Source organism: Mixophyes fleayi, chromosome 5, assembly GCF_038048845.1.
Source record: "Mixophyes fleayi isolate aMixFle1 chromosome 5, aMixFle1.hap1, whole genome shotgun sequence".
Classification (NCBI taxonomy): Eukaryota; Metazoa; Chordata; class Amphibia; order Anura; family Limnodynastidae; genus Mixophyes; species Mixophyes fleayi.
The window spans coordinates 41,276,173-41,303,148 of NC_134406.1; the positions used below are offsets into that span (position 1 = coordinate 41,276,173).

At 39.4% G+C, this 26,976-nt stretch overlaps 1 protein-coding gene and 1 long non-coding RNA gene across 6 annotated transcripts in view; one reads left to right on the forward strand and one right to left on the reverse strand.

Moving 5' to 3' along the window:
• The window catches only part of ADARB2 (adenosine deaminase RNA specific B2 (inactive)), a 501,356-nt gene that overhangs the window by 127,760 nt on the left and 346,620 nt on the right, over positions 1–26,976 (forward strand). The gene's annotated exons all lie outside the window — the stretch shown is intronic.
• LOC142157647 (uncharacterized) overlaps positions 1–26,976 on the reverse strand; it is a 36,641-nt gene that overhangs the window by 3,946 nt on the left and 5,719 nt on the right. For 2 of the 3 annotated variants that reach the window (XR_012692545.1, XR_012692544.1), the window contains exons 2-4: positions 4,384–4,597; positions 1,629–1,728; positions 206–562 (exon numbers count right to left, since the gene is read on the reverse strand). This is a non-coding gene — a long non-coding RNA (uncharacterized LOC142157647). The remainder of the gene's footprint in view (positions 1–205; positions 563–1,628; positions 1,729–4,383; positions 4,598–26,976) is intronic. The other variant, XR_012692547.1, reaches the window with a different exon arrangement.

Below are 26,976 nucleotides of genomic sequence, written 5' to 3' on the forward strand. Positions count from 1 at the left end.
CTGCTTCAACATCGTCCCACAGTATCTCTTTTCATTAGCTCTTGGATCCTGACACACTTTGTGTTCTTAGGTTGACAGTGATTACACACACACTTGGACATCCATGCTCCTAGTACTTATTTCTCCACCAAATAATAATAGCATCTGGCTTGGCTATACCTCGCAAGCTCTCATATGGCTCAGCTGCATCTCCGACTCATCTTACCATCATTGGGTTCATGAGCTTCTATCTCAGAATTCAGTCTCTCTCTCTCTCTCTCGTCTCTCTTCTCTCCTCTCTGGTACTCAGATATTACTATGTCCCGTAGCCTCCCTCTTAGAGCTCAGAGCGTCTCACACTCAATACTCAGCTGGTGGCATTGCACCAATGTCATTTAGATGGACAGTGGAAGTGAGGGGGTTCAAAAGACCCTGTCGCCAACAGAAAGGGTATCTCTCTTCAATTTTGGAGTTTTTCCCGAGCACTGGTGTGGATATTGAGATGTTCTGGTCCCACAGCTGCAGTCACACCACAGAGGGGAATTCCTATGCACACAGCATTTGAAGGCACCAATAAAACATTCTATACGGGGGAAGGTTCACAACAATTGTCAAAACTAACAAACTGAACAATTGTACATTTTAAACAACATGTATTTAGCAGCATTCCTGTTTCAATGAAAAATAAATGCAAATTGATTAGGTGAAATTAGAATTGTTGGCCCAAATGTTAATTTAAAAAAAGATATATAATCTATCTAAAATTAATTCTGTCCAATAAAGATGTTTTTCCATTTACCAGACATAATAATGCAATATATTACCCCATTCCCTCCCTTTCACATTTACCTCGATAAGCATTGACCACAACAATTTCAATTAAAGTCTCAGTCTCATCACATCTATACCTATGATGGACATTTAGTCATATGGATATAATTTTCAGTTAGGAAAAGTAATTTTATTTCCAGCTGAATAAGCTCCCCGCAGTAATAACAGTGAGGCAATAGCATTACTGCTTTCCTTCCGTGATGTACGCTATGTAAAAGGTCATATTTCTAATAGTTTCACATTCTGTAATAATCAATTTGATAAGGTTTGAAAAATAAACTACTTGAATCTATAAGGGGTTTAGTTGCTCCATGGTTACACAGTATGTTTGGGAGGTCATTTTGCAGCCACACACATTTCTAAAATACTATCTAAGCTATCAGTTGGTTGAAGCTGCTGTGTGCATACATTAAAATAATTTTTTTTATCTTGATCTTAAAAAAAAAAAATGTCTTCTTCTATTTAATATTATTAAAATTATTGCAAATGTGATGCTGCTGTCCTTCAATTAAGTTTAAATACAAATATTCAGATGCTACTATATTTCATATTAATTATTCAGCTTTTTTGCAGTCCCCCTGTTATTAGGCAATAACAGGGGGACTGTTCATTCTGGGCAAATAAAATAAATATGTAAATCAATTCACAAATGTGGTCTTTTTCCCTAGTGCATTTTACAAAGTGAAAGCAAATAACTGTCTTTACCACAGGGGTGGGGAACGTCCGTCCGGCAGGCCGTATACGGCCTGCAAAGTCATTTGGTCTGGCCCTCTGCCATCCCCCACTTCTTCGCTGGCCCAAAAAATATAAAAAAATACCTATCTGACAGACCGGACCAGCACACTCCTTCCCTCCCCTCTGCCCTGCGCACAGAATGTCGGATGTGACGTCATCATGTCCGACAGTTCAAGTGAGGAGCTGCGAACAACACAGAGGAGAAGATTACTTCATCATCATCATCATCATTTATTTATATAGCGCCAACATATTCCGCTTTACAATTACTTGAAAAAAGGAAAACAGAAGAGAATAAAGACAATCGAAAGGTAAGTGAAGGGGAGAAAAAACAGCCTGATGGGCGCAGCATGAAAGAGGGGAGACAAAGGGTAGATAAACAGCATGAAAGAGGGGAGACAAAGGGGATAAAAACAGCATAAAGGGTACAGCATGAAAGAGGGGAGATAAAAGGGAGAAAAACAGCATAAAGGGTACAGCATGAAAGAGAGGAGATAAAGGGTAGGAAAAACCACATGAAAGAGGGGAGACAAAGGGGAGGAAAAAAAAGAGCATAAGGGGCACAGCATGAAAGAGGGGAGATAAAGTGGAGAAAAACAGCATAAAAGTTACAGCATGAAAGAGGGGAGATAAAGGGGAGGAAAACCACATGAAAGAGGGGACAGAAAGGGGAGAAACAAAACAGTATAAAAGGCATTGCATGAAAAGGGGGAGACAAAGAGAAGAAAAAAGAGCATAAGGGGCACAGCATGAAAGAGGGGAAAAAAGGGGAGAAAGTTCAGCCATCACATTAGAGGTGAGTTAAATAAATGTTTGACCAAATATAGCAGGCTAATTTTGAAGTTGATAATTTAGCATGGACCGCGAATAATGTTATACATATCTAAATGGCCCTTGGCAGAAAAAAGTTTCCCCACCCCTGCTTTAGCAGATACATGTATCAGCCAACTGTCATAGTGAAACTTATTATGAACAACTACTTCCACTACAACTTGCATCCCAATGGCTTTACAAATTCATACTGCAATGAAAGGCTTACAGGAGATGTCCACTCAATTTATTTTTCATTGTTGATAATAATATAATATACAAACATTTTATTTTTTGTATGTTGTCTCAAGGCTTTAGGTTTAAAAAGAATGTCAGCTTCTCTGCAGGACTGAGGGTTAACTATTTTGCGCAGATCTGAGTAGGTGTAGTTGCGTCTGCCAAGTTTTAAATGCAGTCCAAAATAATCCGTCAGCTAAAACCTCACAAGTGAATAGGTTAGAAGTTAAATATATGCTGATTTTTCATCTAGAAAGGAGGTGAAAAGATTAGAAAGAATACACAGCAAAATACTGCATTATCAAATAGGGGAGTGTTTGGACTTACATACTAAAGCTTGTTCTCATAACAGAATGTATAAAATAGAGTTATAACATGTGTTAGGATGTCTTTATCTGAAAACAGTTGAATTCATCTAATTGGCTGGGTCCATAATGATCTCACACAGATCCATGTCAACATGACCTGTGTACTAGAGGAGAAGGTTAAGAATCTGTCAAAATAATACACTAAACCTCAATAATTGTAAATGAACAGCTTCTACAATCAATTCTATGAAAGCATTACATAATTGTACTGATCATTGGGGCTTTGAATAGATTACCTTTTAATTTAGCGCACCACAGTTAATGATGATCTTGTTATTGAAATTATATGAATTGTTCTCTTGGAACTCTTCCTCTGGCGGTGATAGTATACTGCCTGCACTCCTTAGGAGTGAATTATTTTAATGTGGTTTAGTAAATATTGAATATCCATCTTTTTTGTCAAGTAAATTTGCACATAAGATCTAACATAAACATGTAATAAAACAAAAAAAAAAACCACACCAACTACTATAATAAAGGGTGTGACTAATAATAGTACAAACAAAAACTACATACAACATATAATATTTGAATTACAGCCCTACTTTAGTACACCTTCTTACTCCTCAGCCTTATTTTCTTTACAAAGCGTCTATATAGGTAGACACTCCTATAAAGTGTATCCTATATTTGGTAAGTGTCATCATAATGTTTAAAGACTATTAAGGTCACTTGTGTTGTGACTAATTTTAAACGTTTTAGATGATGTTTTGTATAACTGTCTGTAGCAACATAAAACAACTAGATATATCTCGTACAAGCAATATGTTGTTTTTCAAATATAACCTCCTACTGTAAAATAAAATGCATTTTGGAAGAAAACTTCCATGTCCTGTATATTGGCATGCTGCTTGGTGCCTCATACCTCCATAGAGTCATGGATTTTCTTAGTGACTCTTCAATCACAATGGCTGCAGATGGTTCTTAATTGTTGTTAACTGAAAGTGTAATTAGGGTAGGGCAGACATGGCTTTTGCCTATGGCCTCTAGCATTCAAGGATCTTGTCGATAACAGTTTGCCTTGTCACTATTACAAATAGGATTTGATTTGTTTATGTTATTTTGTATTGTTTGGCTCTAGCTGACATTTCAATTAAGAGGAATTTTGAATATTAGCTTTGTTTCTGCACTGTTGTTTCGATCCATATCCTTGAAAAAAGGGTTCATTTTATGCCCTTGGTGACAATGCTTGTTCTACATTAACCTTGTACTTGAACATTTACAGTTTACCACCAACAATTTAGTAAGCAATGTTAATTATGTCAGTATTGGGAAAAGTTTGCAAGGGAGCTTACTTGTAAGTTTATATATTGAAACTGAAAGCAAACCAGAAAATTGTAACATTGACAACAGAATCAGCAATTTAAAGGCACTTCAAGCTGTAGGAAGGAAACAGTTAACACCAGAAAGAGACAATACCTACTGTGACCAGCAGGTCCCTGTGCAATCATCAGTGGAACTAGCTATTATCGCCAATTTGATAGCTTGAAAATGAACTCATTAGTGGTCTTTTATCAGTGGAAAAAAGTCTATTAAATCCGGATGTGTGAAGAAGCAGGATTCAAACTCATTTTCATCCCACTTGTGACCTGAACAAATCACAGAAATGCTTTTGAAGGAACCCAGGTCAGGCTTCACTGAAAAAAAGACAGATTCTCCGCATTAAACCTAAACTGTGATTTTTTTTTTCTTTTAGTCAGGATGCAGATACAGCTAATCTTAATTTAAAATTAGTTGACTTGCTGGTTCCTACACAGTCTCATGTCACAATTCTTGGCTGGTTTATTTTTTATTCAGTGCTTAGTGAAATCATTAGCATTCTTCTTTGATTATGTACCATACAGATTGGTAGAATTGGTAGCTAAGCATTATGAAACGGCTCTGTGCTCTGTGATGTAATATATGTTTAGGTTGGTACATATTTTTCCAAAATAAAAATAATAATTACAAAAACAAATACAGAAATATAATAATTTACATATATGTTTTACTTAATATGGGCTTAATACATTTGCTTGATTATATTGCATGCTGGTGTCCTGCATGTTCAGCATATCTCTGATTAAAAGTAACTATATAAAGTAAAGTGTTATAACTATGCAGTCCCTACAGGGGCCCAGCAATGTCACTCCAGCCTCCCGAGCCCTTTCGGGCTTCACTGTGCATGCCCCAGTCGCTGCTCATGCTCAGAAGAGCAGAGCAGAGACCGCCATTGCTGGGCTTTCTTCCAAATTTTGCTGTGGGGCTCGGCTACACAGTTTTCTGCCCCTGGCTGGATTACATCATAGAACACTTTGAAAATGAGTTTTACAATGTGATATGTGACTTCTCTCATTACTGTTCAAATATAAGTGATGACATCACTACTCACCCCAAAAAATATATTGTATAGAATATTTTACACATATTAATTTTTGTATATATGTGTTTTGTTTGAGAAAAAAATAGCACAGTTAAGATTGTGTCCAAGCTTAAAAAACCCCATAGGAGATTGGATTGTAATATGATATGGAATTTGAATTGGCCCCACCCTGAAGGATTCATAAAATGACGTCACATAGAACATTTAAATCACTTTTATCACAATATGTGCTCATATTTATCACAATATGTGCTCATCACAATATGTGTAACTTAGGGACACACTGACTTGTAGCTGCTGAATCAAGGGCTAGTTTTTGGGAGGCTGGTTACTTTAAGCAATGGGGTAGCTGGCTACCAAAATTTTGTGAAGACCTATAACATGGGATGTCCCCAATCAAAGTGAGCATACCCCAGGTAGGCTTAAGCAGTACTCAGTGTTTTTACTAGATAGGAACAGGGAAAATAGAGGGTAGACCGCTTTACAAATGGCAAAGTGTAAATGCTCTTCCTAGCTACACTGGTAAATAGTTGGCTATGAGAACAAAAATTCAGAGGTGGCTACTAACGCACCTACCCTCTTCATGGGTAAAAAGTCTTCTGATCTCATGCCCGTGTTTCGCCAGCACTTGAACTAACCCAAAAAACTGTCTACTATAATATTGGAGTGACCCATAATATGGGGTCCCCTTAATCACAGTGACCAGCCCTGGTGCAGTTTAGTTCTGGACTGATTGCTTTTAATAGAGGGGAACATAAAAAATATAGGGAGCCCCAACTACTTAATACAACCAGCCCCAGCACTGAAAAACACACAGGCATTGTTTTAGCCGTCCTGATGGCTAAGGAAACAAGTGGGACCACTAAGAGACTGACAACCATGTGGGGGTCCACAGAGCACCTTTTAATTACATAGCTACCCCTTTGCTAGGCAATCTAGGCTGCTGAATAAGATTTTGGGGCAACCCACAACATAGTCCACCCACAACCAAACAAATAAATGGCTTGTCCTTGGGCTTCTCAGTGCAGTGCAGTGCTGCTAATATTGGGGGACAAAACAAAATAGGGGGACCCTCCTCTACTACTTTCAATCACACCAGCACTGGACGGCTGCAATGAAGCTTGTAAATAAAAGCCAGAATCAGCTTCCTCGAACAAAATACATTTAAATAGAGTGTCTGTTAATAATATTGTATTGTGATTCAAATTATTATGGAATTGAAAATACATATAAAAACAGTATTATGTTGCATGAAACATGGCTTCTCGGCTACAATAGTCTAATAAGGGAGGGAATGATTTAGATTTGCATTAATATCAATGTGATAAATGACCCACTTTCTATTGAAGTAGGAAAAGAAAAACCCACAAGACAGTGATGTATTTATGGCAGTGCTCAAGTACAGTGACCCTCTGCAACATCCATTACATATAGATCATTCCCAATTCAAAAGGTCAAAGTGGTGTCAAAGTGTGAAGCCATTTAGCTTGTTACCGGTGCGTCAACATTTTTTGTTTTTAAAAAAAAACCATATTTTTTTCACTTTAAATTATTCTGCACGATGTGAATGTCCTAATGTTTGAGACAATGTAAAGTGTTATATAAGAAAAAAAAGATAACCTACATCACAGGTTAAAATATACACTTGTATACTATAATTATAAGCCACCAAATTTGAAGCCTCCCAACCTTGTTTTTGTGTTAATGTAGCATGGTACAATTTCTTACTTAGTGTTAGAGACAATCTAAACATTTTGGCAAATTTTGAGTTTACAAATATCAATTTTTCATGGATAATAAAACATTTCTTAAATATGAAGCAGGAATTTTTCCTATTTCCTCGTTGCGTCAATATCACCGGAGATGACTTCTTACTATTTAGCCTTTTCATTTGGTGGGGTAGGGTAAATATAGCTCTCTTGTCATTCTATTGTTAAATATGTTATTAACGTATGGCCATCAAGGTATGCAATGGTAAAGCTGCAGATTGTTGAATTGTGTCATCCTGCACCTAAGTTTGCACTTGTTCGCCTGTTTAAGGAGACACCCCCAGTTTAGGGCCATAATGTATTTTCCTGCATATTTTAATAATGCAGAGGCACAGGGCTGCCATTAAAAAATGTGGAGCCTAGTACAAACGAAAGAGGCAGGCCCCACCCTTCTTGATGTATAGCACGGGGTACACCACATTGACCCCATATTAAGCCACACATTGTACCCCCAGTTCATATTAAGCCACACATAGTACTCCTAGATCATATTATGCCACTCATAGTAAACCCAGATCATATTATGCCACTCATAGTAAACCCAGATCATATTATGCCACTCATAGTAAACCCAGATCATATTATGCCACATATAGTACCCCCAGTTGATATCACACCACACACTAGTGTTCCCAGTTCATAATATATCACACATAGTACCCCTAGTTCATATTATGCCACACATAGTACCCCTAGTTCATATTATGCCACACATAGTACCCCTAGTTCATATTATGCCACACATAGTACCCCTAGTTCATATTATGCCCACATAGTACGCCTAGTTCATATTATGCCACACATAGTACCCCTAGTTCATATTATGCCACACATAGTACCCCTAGTTCATATTATGCCACACATAATACCCCTAGTTCATATTATGCCACACATAATACCCCTAGTTCATAATATGCCACACATAGTACCCTTAGTTCATATTATGTCACACATAGTACCTCTAGTTCATATTATGCCACACATAATACCCCTAGTTCATATTATGCCACAAAGTTGTGCCCACAATTAATATTATGCCACAGGGTAATCAATAAATACATGTTTGTTACATTTGCACATGTGCATAGTGCAGGAGTCCATAATAAAAATGACACCCTGTGTGTGCTCACCTCATACCCAGCGCGCCAGGTGAGACAGGAACATCAGCTGTCAGTACACTGATCTTACAGGCATGAGATGAGATGATGCTGACGTCATTGTGCGAGTGCCGCATTGGAAGGACCAGAGACAAATGTAAAGAAATGCAAGCCGGACATCACACAAGTACACTGCAGGCTCTAATGCACCCCTGCCACCCCCCGGTGACAGGAAACATTTTCAAGTTCTCAAAATAAAAAGTGCAAAAAAAGAATAAAAAAGGATACTGGCTTCAGGTTTTAGACAGCAGCTGCCTGCTCCAGATGTCGCACCCGGCGGGACCCCCAGTCACTAAGGACCCCCCACAACAGTACGCCCTGTACCCCCCTGATGGCAGCCCTGCAGGGGCAGTGTAAATCAGACCTTGGCCTGTACATTCTCTAGGACACATTTTGTATCTTTCAGGTTCACTATATACAGGAAAGCACATTTCCTGTGTTGTTTTGAACAATGTAAAAAAAAAAATATTCAAAAAAACAAAAGTGACACATGTCATAAATACAGCCCTGATGTCCCCTCACTCTCATGATTTGAGTTTGAGACATAAATGAGACTAAACCAAGCAGTAATTTAGGACAATAGTTTAAACATTTTAAATTAATGTAAGGGTTGGTCCTTAAGGACAGGGGAGGGCTGGCAAACTTCAGCCCGGGGGGGCAAGACTCGACTCAGCAGCCTATTTTAAAGGAAAAGAATGCAGGTGGTCCAGTGATCCAGCCCAAGTAGCCCATTACGGGACCGGCCTGGGGGGCAGATGCCCCCCTGCCACCCAGGCCAGCCTGCCCCTGCTTAAGGAAGACTATGCCGAACACTTTTACTCTTTCCAACCTTAGTATTTTCAATCAGACCTGCCGATGGTTATGCAGAGAATTTCATGGGGCATTTTCAAAACCAGAATAGTGGATGAGTTAGATGCATTTGTGAAAAATAAAGAATTGTTGTGCGGCCACCTATTGTGCATTTCATAAGTTACCTGTATGTTATCGGAAAAAATACATGTTTAAACTTCAAAAGTTTTTCTTGAAAAGCAAAGCATCTATGATGGAACCAGTTTGCAGCTAATGGATGGGCTATACATACCTCAGAACATTTTAAAATGCAAAATGGGGACACAACAAGCACCACCACTGATCCAATCAAAGCGTAGCGGAAATCTGACCAAACCACATCTAGATCCACCCAACCACATCCAAATCCCCACAACCCACACCCAGGGCTAGATTTACTAAGCTGCGGGTTTGAAAAAGTGGGGATGTTGCCTTTAGCAACCAATCAGATTCTAGCTATCATTTTGTAGAAGGTACTAAATAAATGAAAGCTAGAATCTGATTGGTTGCTATAGGCAACATCCCCACTTTTTCAAACCCGCAGCTTAGTAAATCTAGCCCCCAATATGTCATGCCCCTCTCAGTAACTGTGACAGTGCCACCAAAATCAGGAGGTAGACACCTGTGCAAAGTAAAAATGAGATGTTGCACATAGAAACCTTTTTTTAGTGGCTTAGAAAATATAAACAAAAATCTGATTGTTTGCTCTGGGCCACAAACACTTGGTCCATTGCTATAGTTTTATAGATATGTCTAAATGTGTCTCTAAAAAAGTCCTGTGATTTACTGATAACAATTCCTACAGCTAGTTATCTGCATTGTGATGAATAGCAAATTTTTTGTCATGACATTTGTTCTTTTCTCTTTTAAAAGTTTTTTTTTTTTTATTTTGTTTCCTTTATAACGAAAAAGCCCAGAGTGAACATTTTCTGGAAAATAACACTACTGCCATGCTGGTAGCACTGCCTTCTAAAATTTAGTTCACATATGCATTTTATAGGAAAGGAAACGTGGTCACCTAGCCCTTTCGGTAGGAAGCTGTCATATTGAATTCACGTATGCAGTGTACTTAAGATGCCGGTAGCAAAACAGAATAGCCTTGCAGCTAACCCAGTCCAGCTTGATTAAAGCAAACCAGTCTGTTCTGAAATGTCAACCATCATTATATAAAAAAAGACTAAAACATAAAACATATCTGCCCAGCACAAGCTTTTGATGCATATATCTATTTTTAGGAATTTGTGGAAACTGTGGAAACATTAATTTTCTAGGCGGTTTTGTGTTACAAAGAAATGATTAGTGGTGCCTGGGGTAAGAATGCAAATGTATACAGTAAATGTGTTATATGGGTTACTTCTGACACTCCAGATATTGATGAAATATTAGGAGTATTTTTGCAGGAGGTATATATATATATATTTATAGTGGTGCAGCAGCTGGACTGAAATGTCATCACCACTAGGTAGCATAAGAAATCTGCTGATAATGTAAAAATATAATTGTCAATAATTAAGGGCGGATCATTCCAAACCATATTGGTGTTACCCCTGGAAATATAGTAGTGTTTTCTTATTTTATTTACCTAGCATTGGACAGCAATGAAATACAATTTATCTGATTATGTGATACAAAGTTGCACTTGTTTTTAAATAAGCCTTTTTTCTGTTTTTCTTTAAGTTGCTTTAATTTTTTAGATATTTATTTATTTATTTATATTTATTTTGTAAATGTATAAAGCTGCGAGTTTCCGGCTGGTTTGTAAAAGTGGAGATGTTGCCTATAGCAAACCAATCAGATTCTACTTATTTATTTAGTACATTCTACAAAATTATAGCTAGAATCTGATTGGCTGCTACAGATAATCTGGTTGCAGGAGTCCCAGCAATCAAGGGAATAGTATTGCACTCTTTTGTACCTATGGTAGATGTGCCAGTACATCAAAGCTCTACTAATGGGGGAAAATAGAGTTATTGTAAACATAGTTCTCCTTTAAAATAAACACAACATCGCAAATTAAATTAATTTAATTTAAGAAGCCCCAGTATGAGCCTCTTGTGTAGTTCTGGTACTAACTGAGAGTTTCCCCCTGCGATCAGGGTGAAGAAGTGGGGGGGATATAATATGAGAGTCAAGTTGACTAGAATTGAACCCAGATTTTGTTGAGCAGTATGTATATATGTATGCAATGACATAAGCTATAGCATAAATAGTGGTACACTTTATTATAGCATATTGATTTAATAAAGTAATATATTGTTTATATTATACTGATGAATGTTTATGACACTATTAAATCAGAGATATTAAATATTTTCTGTGGTGCACTAGAGGTTTTGAGATTTATTGAAACATAGTCTACCTTGATAAGATTTGCACTATCTTCAGTTGTTAAAATCAATGCCAGATTTAGAAAGACAGCCCCTATGGAGATGTAAATCTTGTTTCATTTAGGTTACATATGAGGGCTGGGGCATCAGTTTGACCGTATCTGTAATGTACAGTAATCCATAGCATGCCAGACCTTCAATCAGCAAACTACAAGCGCTTCACTCAGTGATAAACTGCCAGCAAAATATTAGTATCGCTCAGATAGAAATAATAAATACATGACTCCCATTTCCAGCAGGCTGTGATAATGACTTTCATTCCAGTGATCTATGGCTTCAACAAATTCTTTATTTAGACATATGGCTTATTTGATAGTACTAAAAAATATCAGCTGAATGTGGTGGCTTCTGTCATCCCATGAAATTTAACTATAGAGCTGTCAACAGGTGGTTATAGAAGACACACAGATCTTTTATTACAATTAATACTCACACTGGAAAGAATTTTATTTTCTACAAGTTAAGGTGACAACAGTTTCTTATTTCTCACAACGCATTCATAGGTTCTCTTGTCAGTTTTCCAGCTTTATGTTTAGCTCTTTTGCCCCTCAGACTAACTGGTTTGCCTGTAGGCAGCCTTGTGCGCAGAGTACACCGGCAAACAACTGGCAAAGTACAAGTGCTCTTTATTTTATATAAAAAATATATATATGTATATATAATCATACAGGAATAAATGCAATTAACCAAAGCCAGCAGGTCCACTGCAGAAGAAGTTTATTAGCCCCTTAATAGGCTATTGTCTTAGAGCGCTGCTGTGGTCCTGTGGCACTCTGCATCAGCCACTGGGCCACACTGATCATTCCTCTGCCAGCTGTGCAGAAACCAAGTCCAAAGACATCCTGCTTTGGCAGGTACACATGGTAACAAGGTTCACTGAAGCCTGGAGATCCACACACCGGCACAATCCTGGGCCAGTTCAATAGTAACCTCTAGGCAATCTGTCCAGAAGTAGAAACACGTCTCAGTTTCTCCTTTTAAGCCAAGCCTGGTTCCCACTTACTGTGGCCTCTGTGGGTCTGTTTAGATCTGGTTTCTAATGAGGCTTCCCCACTGGATTGGCCTATCTGAGGGCGGCCACTGAGTCTCCTTGAAGTCCTTGGTTGGCACCAGACACCCTACGGAGAGTAGCTCCTGGAAGTCTAGGTGAATTCCGTGGAGGACAAGGGGCACCCATTTGTCAGGAAATAAACAATAAAAATAACTCAGTTAAGTCTCTGTCCTAACCCTGAGTTAACACATGAATGTCTGTTTGGGTGAAAGTGGTCCTACAGGTGACAGGCAGGGCCGGATTTACCACTAGGCAACCTAGGCAATTTCCTAGGGCCCAGCGGTTCCCAGAGGGCCCTCCCAGGGCTGGCGGTGAGACCACCCTTTAAAAATAGGCTGCTGCTTATGGGCCACTGCTATGTGCTTGCCCCCCAGGGCTAAAATCTGCCAGCCAGCCCCTGAATAGGGGTATATGTTATGATAAAAAACTATAGTGCTATGAATTTTTTCAGGGAGGGGGCCCCAAACCAGTATCTTGCCTAGGGCCCCATGAGGTCTAAATCCGGCTCTGGTGACAGGTACATCATAGCTAGCGGAGGGAGACCTGCAAAGTCTTTTAGTATTTTAAATTCGCTTATACTGTATTTTAGCTGCAAAATGGTAACTCTATTTTAGTTCCTTTGCTACTAAATATCAGAATATTTGAACAGAATACGAGTGACGAAAAGAGGAAATGCTGATCAGTTCCCAGAGGTTGAGACACAACAAACCACTGAAACTGATCAATCAACTGTACATAACAGCCTACACAGTTTAAAATCATTCAATTATTGCTCTGTATGTTTATTTTTATAACGCCTAAAATTCTAATGAGGGACAAGATATGTATAAAAAGATACTTTAACCAGGTGTAGTACGAATTGTCCGACACAAATAATACTAACACAAAGAATACTGAGACTAAAATGCTGACACATAAAATACTGACAAGCAGGAAATACCTAATGTGCTCAACACTGATATGCAAAAAATACAGACAGCCTAAATACTTACATGTAAGAAATCTCGACACATATAAAATACTGACAGTGTGATTGCCGACAATGGGAAGGCCAACAATCACACTGCCGGCATTAAGAGGGGACTGTGATCAGGTCTGCCGGCTGTATACTGTAAAAAATAGAGCAACAGAAAAAACAAAGCATTGGGTCCCCCTATATAAACAATGTTAAACCTAGTGCTGCCAGGCTACTGCTGGTTTCTGTGAAACCGGGGTAAAAAAAGCGTGGGGTCCCCCCGATTACATGAAAACCAGCAGTAGGCCAAACAGCCAAGGTGGGTGGCACTACAGCAGGGGGAAACGCAGCAGGGGTCCCCATGCCATAATGGCAAACCAACCCTAGGCTGTCAGCACTGGACTGGATTCCCTAGGGAGTGAGGTCCGGCAAAAAATTGTGCAGCCCCCCATCTAAGAAGAACCACTAAGGCTCTTCCTACACCCCTGGGATTCTGGGTGTAGGGTAATAAATTGAAAAAATTAAAAGAAGAAGTATAAAACAGCATTTTAGTCAGTGGAACTACAAGTCTGCTCCAGACCGGGCTGCCATTAATAGTCTGGGCATGCTGGCACTTGGAGAACCACAAATGCTATCATGCCCTGACACCCAGGACTTGCTACAACCTGTTGTACCACAAAGTTAAAATGCTAACTAAAACACAACACCCTCTTTAATACCACATTACTTTGATTAAAATAATGCCTGAAAGCACAGGAGGGGGTAATTAGATCACACTAATCCGTGATCTGGCTGTTCTGAGGTTGGGACCCAGCATTCCAGTACCACCGCTCTGCCCGCTGCCTTGCAGCTCTGGCCAGTGTGATAGGACAGAGGGAATCATCCACAACAAACCTGATCTAAAGAAAGTGGTCAGGGGTACCAACCCAGGTGCACAGCGAGGGGCTACACTAGCAGCAAAAGTTACACAGAAGGAACCAGCTCTAGGTGCTGGCGAAGGAGCCTAGTGGAGGCAGCAGCAAGCCCCTCCTACTACTTTTAGAGGGACACATTTTGGGATAAAGAAAGGGGACGGTGGTAAGGCAAGACCAACCGGTCCCCAGCACAAAGGACAGGGTGGCATAGGAGGTTCATCCTGTCACAGAACCCCACGCTTTTTTAAAAAAAATGTTTTACTTGTTCTATTTTTAACAGTATTCAGCCAGCAGAACTGCTGGCATTGCTCTCTTAATGTCGGCAGTGGGATTGTCAGCACTGTCTGCAATCCCACTGTCAGTGTTTTATATGTGTCGGGCTTTCTTACATGTAGGTATTTAGGCTGTCTGTATTTTTTGCATGTCATTGTTTGCAACATTAGGTATTTCCTACTTGTCAGTATTTTAAGTGTCGGCATTTTAGTATCAGAATTCTTTGTGTCGATATTATTTGCATCGGAAATATGATCACCACCCCTTTAATCACACTCGGGGATACTCCCAATATATACTTTTAGTGTTAAAGGTTGTAAGATAAGCATTTCAGTACCTCGCATGTGCATCAAAAATGCTTACGTATATGTCTGCATATAGAATTTTGTGTATCATAGACCTGTGTCCCTTTGTGTTTGGAGAGACAGATGTGGGCACACATAAGCAGAGTACAGTAAGAGAGTGTGCACGTCTACTTGTGGCATGATTACATGTGGATATGTCCCAAGATGGGGCATATCTTTTTGCGAGTACTGGATAGCTGGTGCAATGAGACACAATGATGAAGATGATGACTTTAAGCAGCACTATATTGTCATTTCTCGTATATATATTATCTGAAGTGGCCATTTTTAAAGAGGGATGTAGAAGACGGGCACAAAACAAGAGAGGGCAACTGCCTGAGGCAAAATAGCTCCACAATGGCCTCAACATGCAGTGAATTACTTTTTCCCAAACAGTGTAGTAGAAATGAATAGGTTCTTCTAATTATCAGTCCAAGCAACAAGTCTGTTCCTGTTTGACACATATTCTTACAAAAGCAGCATACAGGTAACAGTTCATTTATATTTTGGCATTGGTTCCTTCTCAGTTTTCTTATTGCTGAATGAGGTGCACAGTATGTATAAAAAGAATATTTGTGCCCATTTGGCAAACAAGAGTTAACCTGATTGGGCAGACTGCCATGCCCTGGAACATACCGCTGTGCCTCTACTGTTAGACTATAATAGCTACCTGACACACAGTTCCTCCCCACTCATTCTCAATCAATATGGATTATGCACATGAAACAATGGAAATACCGAGGTGCAAAACTGTATGGGGTTTTTTTGAAGATATTTTTACAGAATCTCTGACAATCACAGTATCACATTATTCATTCAGCTGTAATTAATTGCTGCATTCTTTATTTTAAATTTACATGTTCTGAACATTTCATCCTGGATAGAAACAAAAGTGTTGTAAAGACAGATGAAGTGTACTATCTTGTCTTTTATCTGATGTCAGAATAGCTCTCAGGATCCTGGGATGTGATGCCCTTCAGGATACCAGAGCCCAGTGTCTGACTTAGGTTTAAAGGGCCCTTCGTGGAACTAAAGGTCAGAGGCATAACTTAAATTTTAGCACCTAGGGCAAGAAGGAAAACTGACGTCCCCCTAGCCCTCTATTTTAACGAAATAAATGTAAAAAATTCATTAACTGCGCCCTGTGGGGTCACCCCTCTCGCACACCCCTCGTTACGGCCCTGCTAAGGATAAGGCTAATATAATATCATGCCCATGTAAGTCATACATTAAGATTAACAATAACACTCAGTGCTAGACTGATATTGTAGTTTATTTTACTGACACTCATTGTAGTGTATGCAGGGCCGGATTAACCATAGGGCTAACTGGGCTACAGCCCAGGGGCCTCGGGCATCCAGGGGGCCCTTTTAAGTGCTCAGCAGCAGTATTGTTCGGTCAGGGGCGAGGGCGCCCCCGGCCCGATCAATGCTGCTGAGCACTTTCACTGCGGTCCTTCCCCGGCGCGCTGTAGTCTCCTTACTGAGGAGATCTCGTGAGTCTCACTCTCATGAGATCTCCTCAGTAAAGAGCATACAGCGCGCCGGGGAAGGACTGCAATGCCAGAGAAGGAGGTAAGTGCCTTGGGGGCGGCTCGGCTCACCGGGGGAATCCCCCCCCTAAAATCTCCCCGGGTGGAGCAATTGTCTAGATCCGCCCCTGGTCAGATAGTATCCGTGACTGCTGTTTTCAGCATTCACAGGGTAAACCCTGAAACTGTAATGGGCAGATATAAGGGTAAACGCAGAGTTCTGACACCAGTTGTACGTGGTCAGCAGAAAGCACCTATTTGACACCACCCTTTGACCAGTCAAATGCACTCAAGGATCATGATATGTCCACTTGGTCTACATCATTTATCAAGCATGTTCCATTATAGAACCAATTACTGAATTAATACAGGGAAAATCCACATGTGAATATAATGAAAGTCATTTATAAGGATGTATGTTCTGAGCGGGCCTTCAGCTACCAAATATAAATCCAATTGATATAAAATAACACATTGTCACAGAGCTGACAGATTAGGATCCTGTCAGATAAACAGCAGTAAGGAAACTGTCTGAGATTTCTTTCAATGCTCTTTTTGATATATTCTGAGTCACGGTATCACTCGAGGATATCACCGTCAAGTCTGTTCCACTGATACTATAATTTATTTATTATTTAACAATGAATTTCACCCTCTTAGATGTTCACTGGGTAGAAAAATTATGGGCTATTCTCATTAATTGAAAAGCTGCTTAATTAAAGAAAGCAGGCATAATAAAGTTAGGGAAATGGATAATAAAAGGGCTAAAGGGATATATAACAACTCCTTGGTTCTTTGGCCAAATACACCATTATCAAACTGCTATGTAACTGTCACATACATCTGCACCCCTAAAGAGTGTATGCCCTATAAGCATTCATATAAATAGAACACTTATTAAACTTTATTATTTTTACATATTTACAGTCAAACCCCTTTATAATAATATTTATTAAATTATATATACTTAATTGCTACAATGAAAATAAAATGTAAATGATATAAATCTTTATATATCAGTAAATGCTGATTGGCTGGTTGAAAATCCATGAAGGAAAATGGCCTGTTGACAGAGCTTGTTGCTTTCATTGGCTGCTACAGGCTGCAACACCATGCAGAAGGGAGGACACCAGTGGTGACGGGGCAAGGAGTGGTCACATTTGGTCCACACTGTTTAGAGGTTGTCTTGTGAGCCATAATATATAGACCTTATAAAGCATACTGCGTCATTGCCAGGTCATGCTCACTTCTCACTCAGGATGTTTTCAAAACCCTCATCTATTCTCTCATCTCTATCTTCTGCCTTGACTACTGCAACCTCCTACGATCTGGCTTTCTCCTCATACAACTTCCCCCACTACAATCTATCCAAAGGCCATGGTAAGACTGAATCCTTACTCTGGCTTCTCATTTCCTCCACAATTCAGTTCAAACTTATCACCATCAAACACATACCAACTCTTCCCATTCATACATCTTTAGCCTCACCACTAGATACACCCACCCTCTACGATCTTCCTCTCCTCCTTTCTAGTAATCACATCTTACTCCTGCCTCTGAGACTTCTCTTGCTGCTCCCCACTTATGGAACTCCACACTTGATCTCTCCTAACCTTAAATCTTTCAAGTTCTCTTTCAACACCCATCTCTTCATATAGCCTATTCTGTTCCCACCTGATGCTGCTACCTCTACATGTTCTACTCATCCCATGCCCCTTCTAAGTCCCACTAGCCCATATTATCTCAGCATTGCTAACTCCATCTAGATTGTAAGCTCTCACAGGCAGTTCCTTCCCTATTATTATTATTATTACTATATTATTATAAATATTAATAATTACTATAATCATAGATTTGTAAGGCGCCACAGTGCTCCACAGTGCTGTACAGTAGGGAAAACAGTGCATACATAAAACGGGAACATACGAGGTAGACAAAATAAACACAGACATGAAAACAAAGGGTATGAAGAACCCTCATCATTAGAGAGCTTACACTCTAAGTGGAAGAGGGCACAGATGAAACAAGAGGAGTGGCTCAGAGTGGAGATTGGGACAGTTGTGAGGGTGCATTAGTGTGAATAGTGTTATCGGGGATAAGGTCACCTTTAAAAAAAGAGGTGGGTTTTCTAAGAGCGTTTAAAGATTTAAAGGCTGTGGGAAAGTCTGATTGAGTGTAGTAGGGAAATCCATAAGTGGGGAGCAGCACGGGAGAAGTCTTATTGACGGGATGGAGAGGTGACTTTTGTCTTACATCTTCACCTCCATCGCCATCCTTGTTCTGTTTGTATGTGCAATTGTATTTTGTATGATTTGTAACTCTGACGGTCCAGCACTGCAAAGTTTTGTGGCACCTTACAAAAACAATGTTGATGATTCTGGTAATCATCAGTAAGGGGTTCTCAATGTATAGTGCTCATCAACTAATTGCTGATTGGGTGCTAAGAGTTATGGCATATCTGCCACTTTTAATAGATAATCCTTAGCTTTTGGTTACTGTCCCCATTGTACTAGAGTTACAACATTGTCATACATGATTACTTCAACATAAATCAGTGCTGACAGAATACAGACTGATAAAAGTGAAGTTTCATTGGTCATTTTGCTCATAATAATCTTGTTTCAGTCTCATCTTGTTCCATTTCCCATCTTTATGGAGCTGCTTTTTTAATATATCTATTGCAGCTGGAAAGGCTGGCACACTGATCCCTCCGGAGCCCTTCCTGAATTTTGCTGTGTGGATTGGATGATATTTTACACTGTGATACAGCTGACAGATTGCTCTGAGCCCCTAGAACAGACACTAAAGGCATTACCTACATAATTTAGCCAGGCACATTCTACTTTGAGACTCTTGATCTGCAATCTTAAAGTTCACAACACAACAACCAGAAATCACTTGATATTTATACATGCAGGTGAGGTCACCAGACCTTAGCCGTCAAATACTGTATATGGTTTTGTGTTTGTTCATGGATGCCTCTGAAATGTTTTATTACGTTGTGCTTTTGAAAGTCGACTCTTAACCCTCTGTATCTATACTTACAAATCCCAACTGGAGTCAGAATACCAAAGCAACAATGTATTGTTTAATTACAATATAATAATTCTACATCTTGCACTTGTCTAAGGTCTCAAGCTGACATTGTGGTTTAATATTAAGCATTTAGTGGTTATATGTGCACTTTTGCTTTGATACATTACTGTTTTCAAACCACAGGAATAATGGTAGTTAGACAAAACCTCAGTTTGATAAATCCCGGCTCTGTGCCCTATGAGCTGACTCTTCTTTTAGGCGAAGAAGAAATTCTACAGGTGGAGCATATTTGTTTAGTGGAGGTGGCTCAATCTGGTGCTTGTAACAGCAAATCAAAATATGTGAGCGGGTAGAGCTAATACAGTACAATCAGGGCTGGTGGAACATGGTACACCTGGTAAGCGTGTCCGAAGGATGCCACGTTTACCAGGGCACCTCGCAGACCTGCCTGTACCGGTAACAAATAATACTACAATTGTTGGTGTGCATTGTTACCTCTTCCGAGTCTGACATTGGACCAAGCACAGGGATTTGGTAAATTAGCGCATGCACAATGGCACCCCTCCGGCACATGCTCAGTGGCACTTGATTGAGCTTCATGGCACACGAGTGACCTAGGACAGAGTGGTGCCGAATAACCCAGCACTAGCCCTGAGTACAATGACAAGCTATCATTCCCAATCATGCTAACTGTATTAAACAAATGTATACACTGAAACTACACATGACTTTGGTAAATACTGTGTGCCTTCCTGAGTACACCATCACTGAGTATTACAATTTAGTAAAAAATAACTCAGTGAATGTGTCCCCTTATGTACATTATGACCCGCCATCACCATTTGTGCACCTTGTGAATGTTTATTGCTAGCTATCGAAAACATGCCTTCCTATGTAAATTATAGCCTACATAGCAGATTGGTTTACAAACCTCTACTGAGTTGTAATTCCTGTCACTTTGAATGTGATAGTACAGGGCTGAGGTGAATGCAATACTACAGATAAAAACACAAACAAATAACAGCAAAAGCTTTGTAGTAAACTGCATACTCTTATAAAGTCTGTATATGTGATTTTTGCTGTGACTTTGTGCATCGTACGTTAGTAACAAGACATATGCCTTTGTGCAGTCTGGAGGGATTAGCTAACTAACACCTCGTTATGTGACTCTGTATTCTTTTTACCACTGTTTGGAGAACACTGGGTATTTATATGGAGACCATGTGGATTCTGCAGACTTGATCATTTCCTGTTGCCCAGTTTACAGATCTGCCTAAATAATTTACTTAAGTGGATGAGACAAAGAACTATAGGATATTTTTTTCTGTGCCTTATTTGTTGCTATGGAAATGGTGTACCTGATATATCTGATGCTGAAAAGTATGTTAGATCACAAGACTACAAACAAATCAAATTGCAAAAGCAGGAATGTATTGCCAAAATTAACTCTGTTATTGCTGAACAATATACATTCACCACAGAATGTATTGTTTGTCTTTTACTGCCCTAGAGGTTATAGTAGGTATCAATGCTCAGTAAAACATTGAAGGATAATTCCTTCCCAAAAATAATTTTAACTAACATGCTCTCCCCCAAACTAACATTACTGTGGGAGTTCCATGTCTTTAACGCACACAGTTTGGGAGAACTGACCTTTACCTGTGCTTGCTTTCAACTGATAATCATCACAAAGGGGGGAATTCAATTTAAAGTGATATATTGCCGAACATCCCCATGGTGTTTGCATTTCCAGTACTACTGTTCACAACATCATGAATTTCCTGCACACCGCTATGGAATGCCAGGCAAACCCTGTCATGTTACATCACCATAGAGCGTGCCCCATGGCCATTCGGAAGGCACTCCTCGGTACATCGTAGAGTAATGAATTGGCCCCCAATAGCTCTGTGTTAATTTCTAATTCTGACACTGACTAAAAATATCTATTTCTCTGTCCAATAATACAGTATCCTTTGCATTTGAATTGTCACAGGAGAAGCATTATTAGAGCACCAATAGGAATGAGTCCTCCTCAGTGGCGGAACTGCCATTGGTGCGGCAGGTGCCGTGCATCAGGGCCCATGGAGATAAAAGGGCCCGCTGCGCGGCAGATACAGAGGATCGGGGGCCCCGGGTTCCCTCCTCCCCGCCTCCCTGCACCAGGTCCTACAGCTCGCTAGTTTTGCCTCTGGTACTCGTCCACTTGGCACTGGAAACCCAAAGGTTGACTACCAAAAAGTGGGGAGAATATGGAGAGCTGAGGAGACAGAGTGGATTAAGTGGAGTTCGCATGGAAGAGTTGAGTACTAGGCACTAATATGTCATACCGTATAGTTACCACAAATATACATAATTAAATATACTTCAAGGGCATCATGTGCGGCTCTCCAACCTTCAAAGTGCCGTACCCTTAATTTCAAAACTTAAAAAATAGCTGGAAAAAGAACTTGGCATGCCCACACCACTCTGCCCAAAAGATCCCCACATGACCTTTATTTGCTCCAAAATTCCACCGTATGCCACTTGGACTTTCCACTTGCCCCAAAATAGCCAAACATGCCCTCAGACCCCCACTTGCCACAAAATGCACTCTTATGAACTCTGAGTCCACAAGCCCTCAGATACTCCATGTACTCAGAAACTCCCCCACATGCCCTCAAACCTCCCCTCATGCCTCTCAGTGCCTGCCTGTTCACAGCACCAAATAGATTGTTCGTAACATGTGTCTAATGGAAAATGTGTTGGATACTGCTGTAGTACAATAATGGCTGGCATAATTACAATTCTTGTCGAGATGGAGACACAATATGCAAAATAATTGTATTTATTGCCCAGATTTTTAATTTATACATCAAATAATATATGTGAAGTGTTCAGCAAAGATCGCTTCGTCTTTTCTATGTTTCTTGAAAAGCCTGTTTTTATTTCAAAGATTGTTTGTGCTGTATTCTGTACCATATGCTCTTCTGGAATTGATTATTCATAAAGAGAATTTTAATGAGATTAATCTAATCACTCTGTTAATTTTCTCTTTTCAAGACATTAGAATTTTCTTCCTCTGCCATTGTTCATTTTACATTTTAACAGAAACAAAATATGTTTCAAGTGTTTTCTTCAGATTGTACAGCCACCTGTGGTTTTTCATGCGGTATATTATTATTATTATTATTATTATTATTATTATTATTATAATATTATTATTATTATTATTATTATTATTATTATTATTATTATGAGCAGTTTTATGAAGTTTAGTTATGGTCATGTGCTTTAAGCCTATTTTGTTAAAACCATAGTAGGCGTAAAAAAGTTGCTGTTTTTGCATTGCAGTCCATTTTCTATGATATGTCCTATTGAATTTTGGGCATGGCATATTAGGGTGTGGCCTAGGTAGATTGGTTGCGTCCAATTTTGTCCCAAATTTTCTATTCAGGAATATTTGGAGGTATGTGTACAGACATCGTGATCATTCACTTGGACCCCACGTGATATGTGAGTACTGAGATCTACGGGTGTAGAAGTCATTGCTTCACTATTTTCCTGAAACTAGAATTTAGCACTGGTTTTCCAAAGTATTGTGAATAGGGGAAGCTAAGATGTGTGAAAGTCTTCACTGCAATATTTCAACAGAAATTCTTTAGTGTTTCATAAATAGATGTTTTGGACAAATGAAGCAATTGCTATGAATATATTAGTATATTGTAACTTTAATTTGCTTTTTTTTTGCCTTTAAATATGTGGTTATGCAGTCTGTATATATGTACTATTATGGCAGGCAAAATTGGCATTTCTTGTTTTTGGCAAAAATCCACCTAATTTTATATCTTCTATGGTTAACCAAAAATGTATTTAATTATTCAAAGACGAAATTAACGCCATTATCCAAATTGGGAATCCCTCTCTTTTCTTAGTTCCTTTCCAGGTAGCACTTTGGTGGAAACTCGCTGTGACATGATTGTAGCGGTCAGTAGGTAAAATAGAGAGATTACATCACAGTGTCCAAGCCTGTATGGGTTAGTCAGACTTGCCTAGCTGGAGAGTGTAATGGATGTGGAACCTGATTGGACAAGAACATTGACCAGTCCAAATAGTTTCCCCATTCATTACACATGTCCCAATCATGGCACAGGTGGTACTTTGGAGTTGAAACCAGCGTGCTCATGCCCTTTTGATCAGTGACAGTGTTCAGGCTGTGGAGACTTCAGTGACAAGGAAGGCACCAAACAAAGTTATGGAAGTATAGGAAAATAGAAGGTTGCAAAAAAGTGAACAAATTAATTTGGACTTTCTATGTTAACCCATTAAAGCGTCACTAATTCTTACATTTTTCATCTATACTTACATTCCACCAAGAGCCAGAAGGTGAAGATGATATATAATCAATCAGTAAGCATAAAATATTATCGTGTAAATGCATAATATATTTATTATTATATATTATCCCATATACATTCTATTAAAGAACTTCTGCTAACATCAATAACAAACACAGACAAGTAAGAGTTGTACATTTTCTTTCTGTAATGTGCTGTTCCTTTAAAAATATTATAATTTTGTCATATCCAAGCTAGTATGTGTGAAGCTTAACAGCTGCATAATTGTGTAGGAAATTCCCACACAAATCCAATTATGCATCCCTGTAACTGTCATCAACAATTTTGTTGGCCTTAAACTGGGATTCTTGAGACTATTGGATCACTTGTAAATAAAAAATAAGCTCATTCTCTGGAAACATATGTTAGAATGTCATGCTACACATATAAAACATCACACAATGTTACAGACATATCATTGTATACCATAGCCATCCTGCACTGGGTTTTGAAATTGCATATTTTTAAACTGCATTCCTTTTAGAAAATGAGCACTTAATGGATTCAAAAGACAATAATTTATGTTGTGATTTCACTGAACAATTATGCAATTCACAAATAACCATCCGCTAAATAAATTCTCAAACAAACATCAACTTTGAAAGAGCCTCTTCACAGCACGGAAAACACAGCATCTGTTATTGTAATTGTAGTAACTTAGCTCTATTTGAAAGCTTTGAGTGTGTGTGTGTGAAAAAGTCTATGAATGTACAATAATAGAGATCAAATTCCAATGAAGATGTGGATTTAAGAATAAAGCTATATTTGTCTGAAGATGTTACAGATTTATTTATGATATATTGACAAGATGAATCTGCTTCTTTCTTTCTAGTAGATAGAATAGTTTTTTTTATATAGAATGTCCTATAACTAATTACTGTAGGCATTATCATCATCACCATTTATTTATATAGCGCCAGGAGATTCCGTAGCGCTTTACAAATGAGAGCAAATAGTAATAAAACAAAACTGGGTAATACAGAGCGGTAGGAGGGCCCTGCTCGCAAGCTTATAATCAATGGGACAATGGTTTGATACACATGGGTAAGTGCTACATCATATTGAATATTTGTTCAGCTAGAATGCAAAGGTTACAAAGTGTTTAGTGGGCTGTATGCTCAGTCACACAACTTTGTTGGTCAGAGGGTTGTTGTCTTGTGTTAGCTGTGTAGAGGGTGGTAATAGGGTAACCTAGGAAGATGGCAGCATGGTGGCGTAGTGGTTAGCACCTCTGCCTTACAGCACTGGACTCATGAGTTCAATTCCCGACCATGGCCTTATCTGTGAGGAGTTTGTATGTTCTCCCCGTGTTTGCGTGGGTTTCCTCCAGGTGCTTCGGTTTCCTCCCACACTCCAAAAACATACTAGTAGGTTAATTGGCTGCTAACAAAAATCGACCCTAGTCTGTGTGTGTGTGTGTGTTAGGGAATTTAAACTGTAAGCCCCAATGGGGCAGGGACTGATATGAGTGAGTTATCTGTATAGCGCTGCAGTATTAGTGGCACTTTATAAATAAATGATGATGATTAAAAGGGTGGTAGAGGAATATTATAAGCTTGTCTGAAAAGGTGGGTTTTCAGAGAATGCTTGAAGGTTTGAAGACTAGAAGAAAGTCTTGTGGTGCGTGGGAGGGAATTCCATAAAGTGGGTGCAGCCTGAAAAAAGTCCTGTAACCGACAATGGGAGGATGTGATGAGAGTGGAAGAGAGACGCAGATCTTGTGCAGAACGAAGGTGTCGAGTTGGGAGATATTTTGAGACAAGCAAGGAGATGTATGTCGGTGCAATTTTGTTGATGGCCTTGATTTTCACTTTTACTTTTTTGAAAATGTTAGGCAACAAATATTTGCATACTTTTTTAGGCCTAGAAAGATTTCTCTGTCTGTTTTACACTTCTTAAAATGTGAAAATTTTAATATTGAGTCTACTGCAAATAAATTAAGTGGAATTCATGAGCTCAAATTGAATGGTGCCAGCTGGGGGCCAGTTTATTGTACAAAATAGTAGAATTTATGCTTATATACTTATTGAAGCATAACATTGAATCACTGTGCTCCAGTGAAACTTGGGGGTGGGGGGGCAAAGACCTATTATGAAGGAGGGAGTCCACTCTACCCTTCTGAGAATGCCAAGGTTCTGAAACCGAAAGCTGAACTGGGCTTCACTGTGCGTGCACCGTACCCCACCCATGCTTAGAAGAGTAGAGTGTAAGCCTTTGTATTGGATGGACACTGTCTCTTTGCCTCCCTCACCACGTAGGACTACTTATTATACAAGACATATTTCTCAGCCAGATATGGCGTCATGTTATAGCAGGTGAGGTGGTCAAATGACGCATACACTGAAATATGTCCCATTAAAAAACTCTCATGCTCTGCCTTTTTATTTTGGGCAGGAGCACTTCTCAATTTCTCCGTCACAGACATTATATACTGCATTAAATATTGCAATCGGCCAGACATAGTCCAACTCATTTAAAGAGGTTCTTTGACTTTGGAGAACCCCTCACCCAAATAAGTGGTCCTCATATAATTGCACTGAGGCCTCCACCATCATCTTAAATGACATTGTTGTGGATCCCGGAAACAAACATGGAAAAATGCCATCAGTTCCAGGACAATTTTTAAATTCTGTAGCAGAGGTGGAACTAGAGAGATGTGGGCCCCAGTGTACGGGGGTGGGGAGGAAGGAACCAGGGCCCCCCACCCTCTGCATCTGCCATGCAGCGAGCCCAATTGTCTCCATGGGACCCGGTGCATGACACCTGCCGTACTAATGGTAGTTCTGCCATTGCTCTGTAGGTAAATATTTCAAATAAACGTAGGTTGTTTTCAGTGTACAACAAATGCCAAAGCCATGGTCAACAAATGTCCCTCTTTTAAACCCAAAACCACAAGCTATCTTTACTTTGAAATAATTCTTCGGATGTCTGTATGGCTCTTACGTTCAGTACAGCAGTCACTTCAATTATAATGGTTCCCCATGGAAAACAATGGATGACGCCTGTTAGGAGCAGGCGTTAATGAGAAATTAAGGC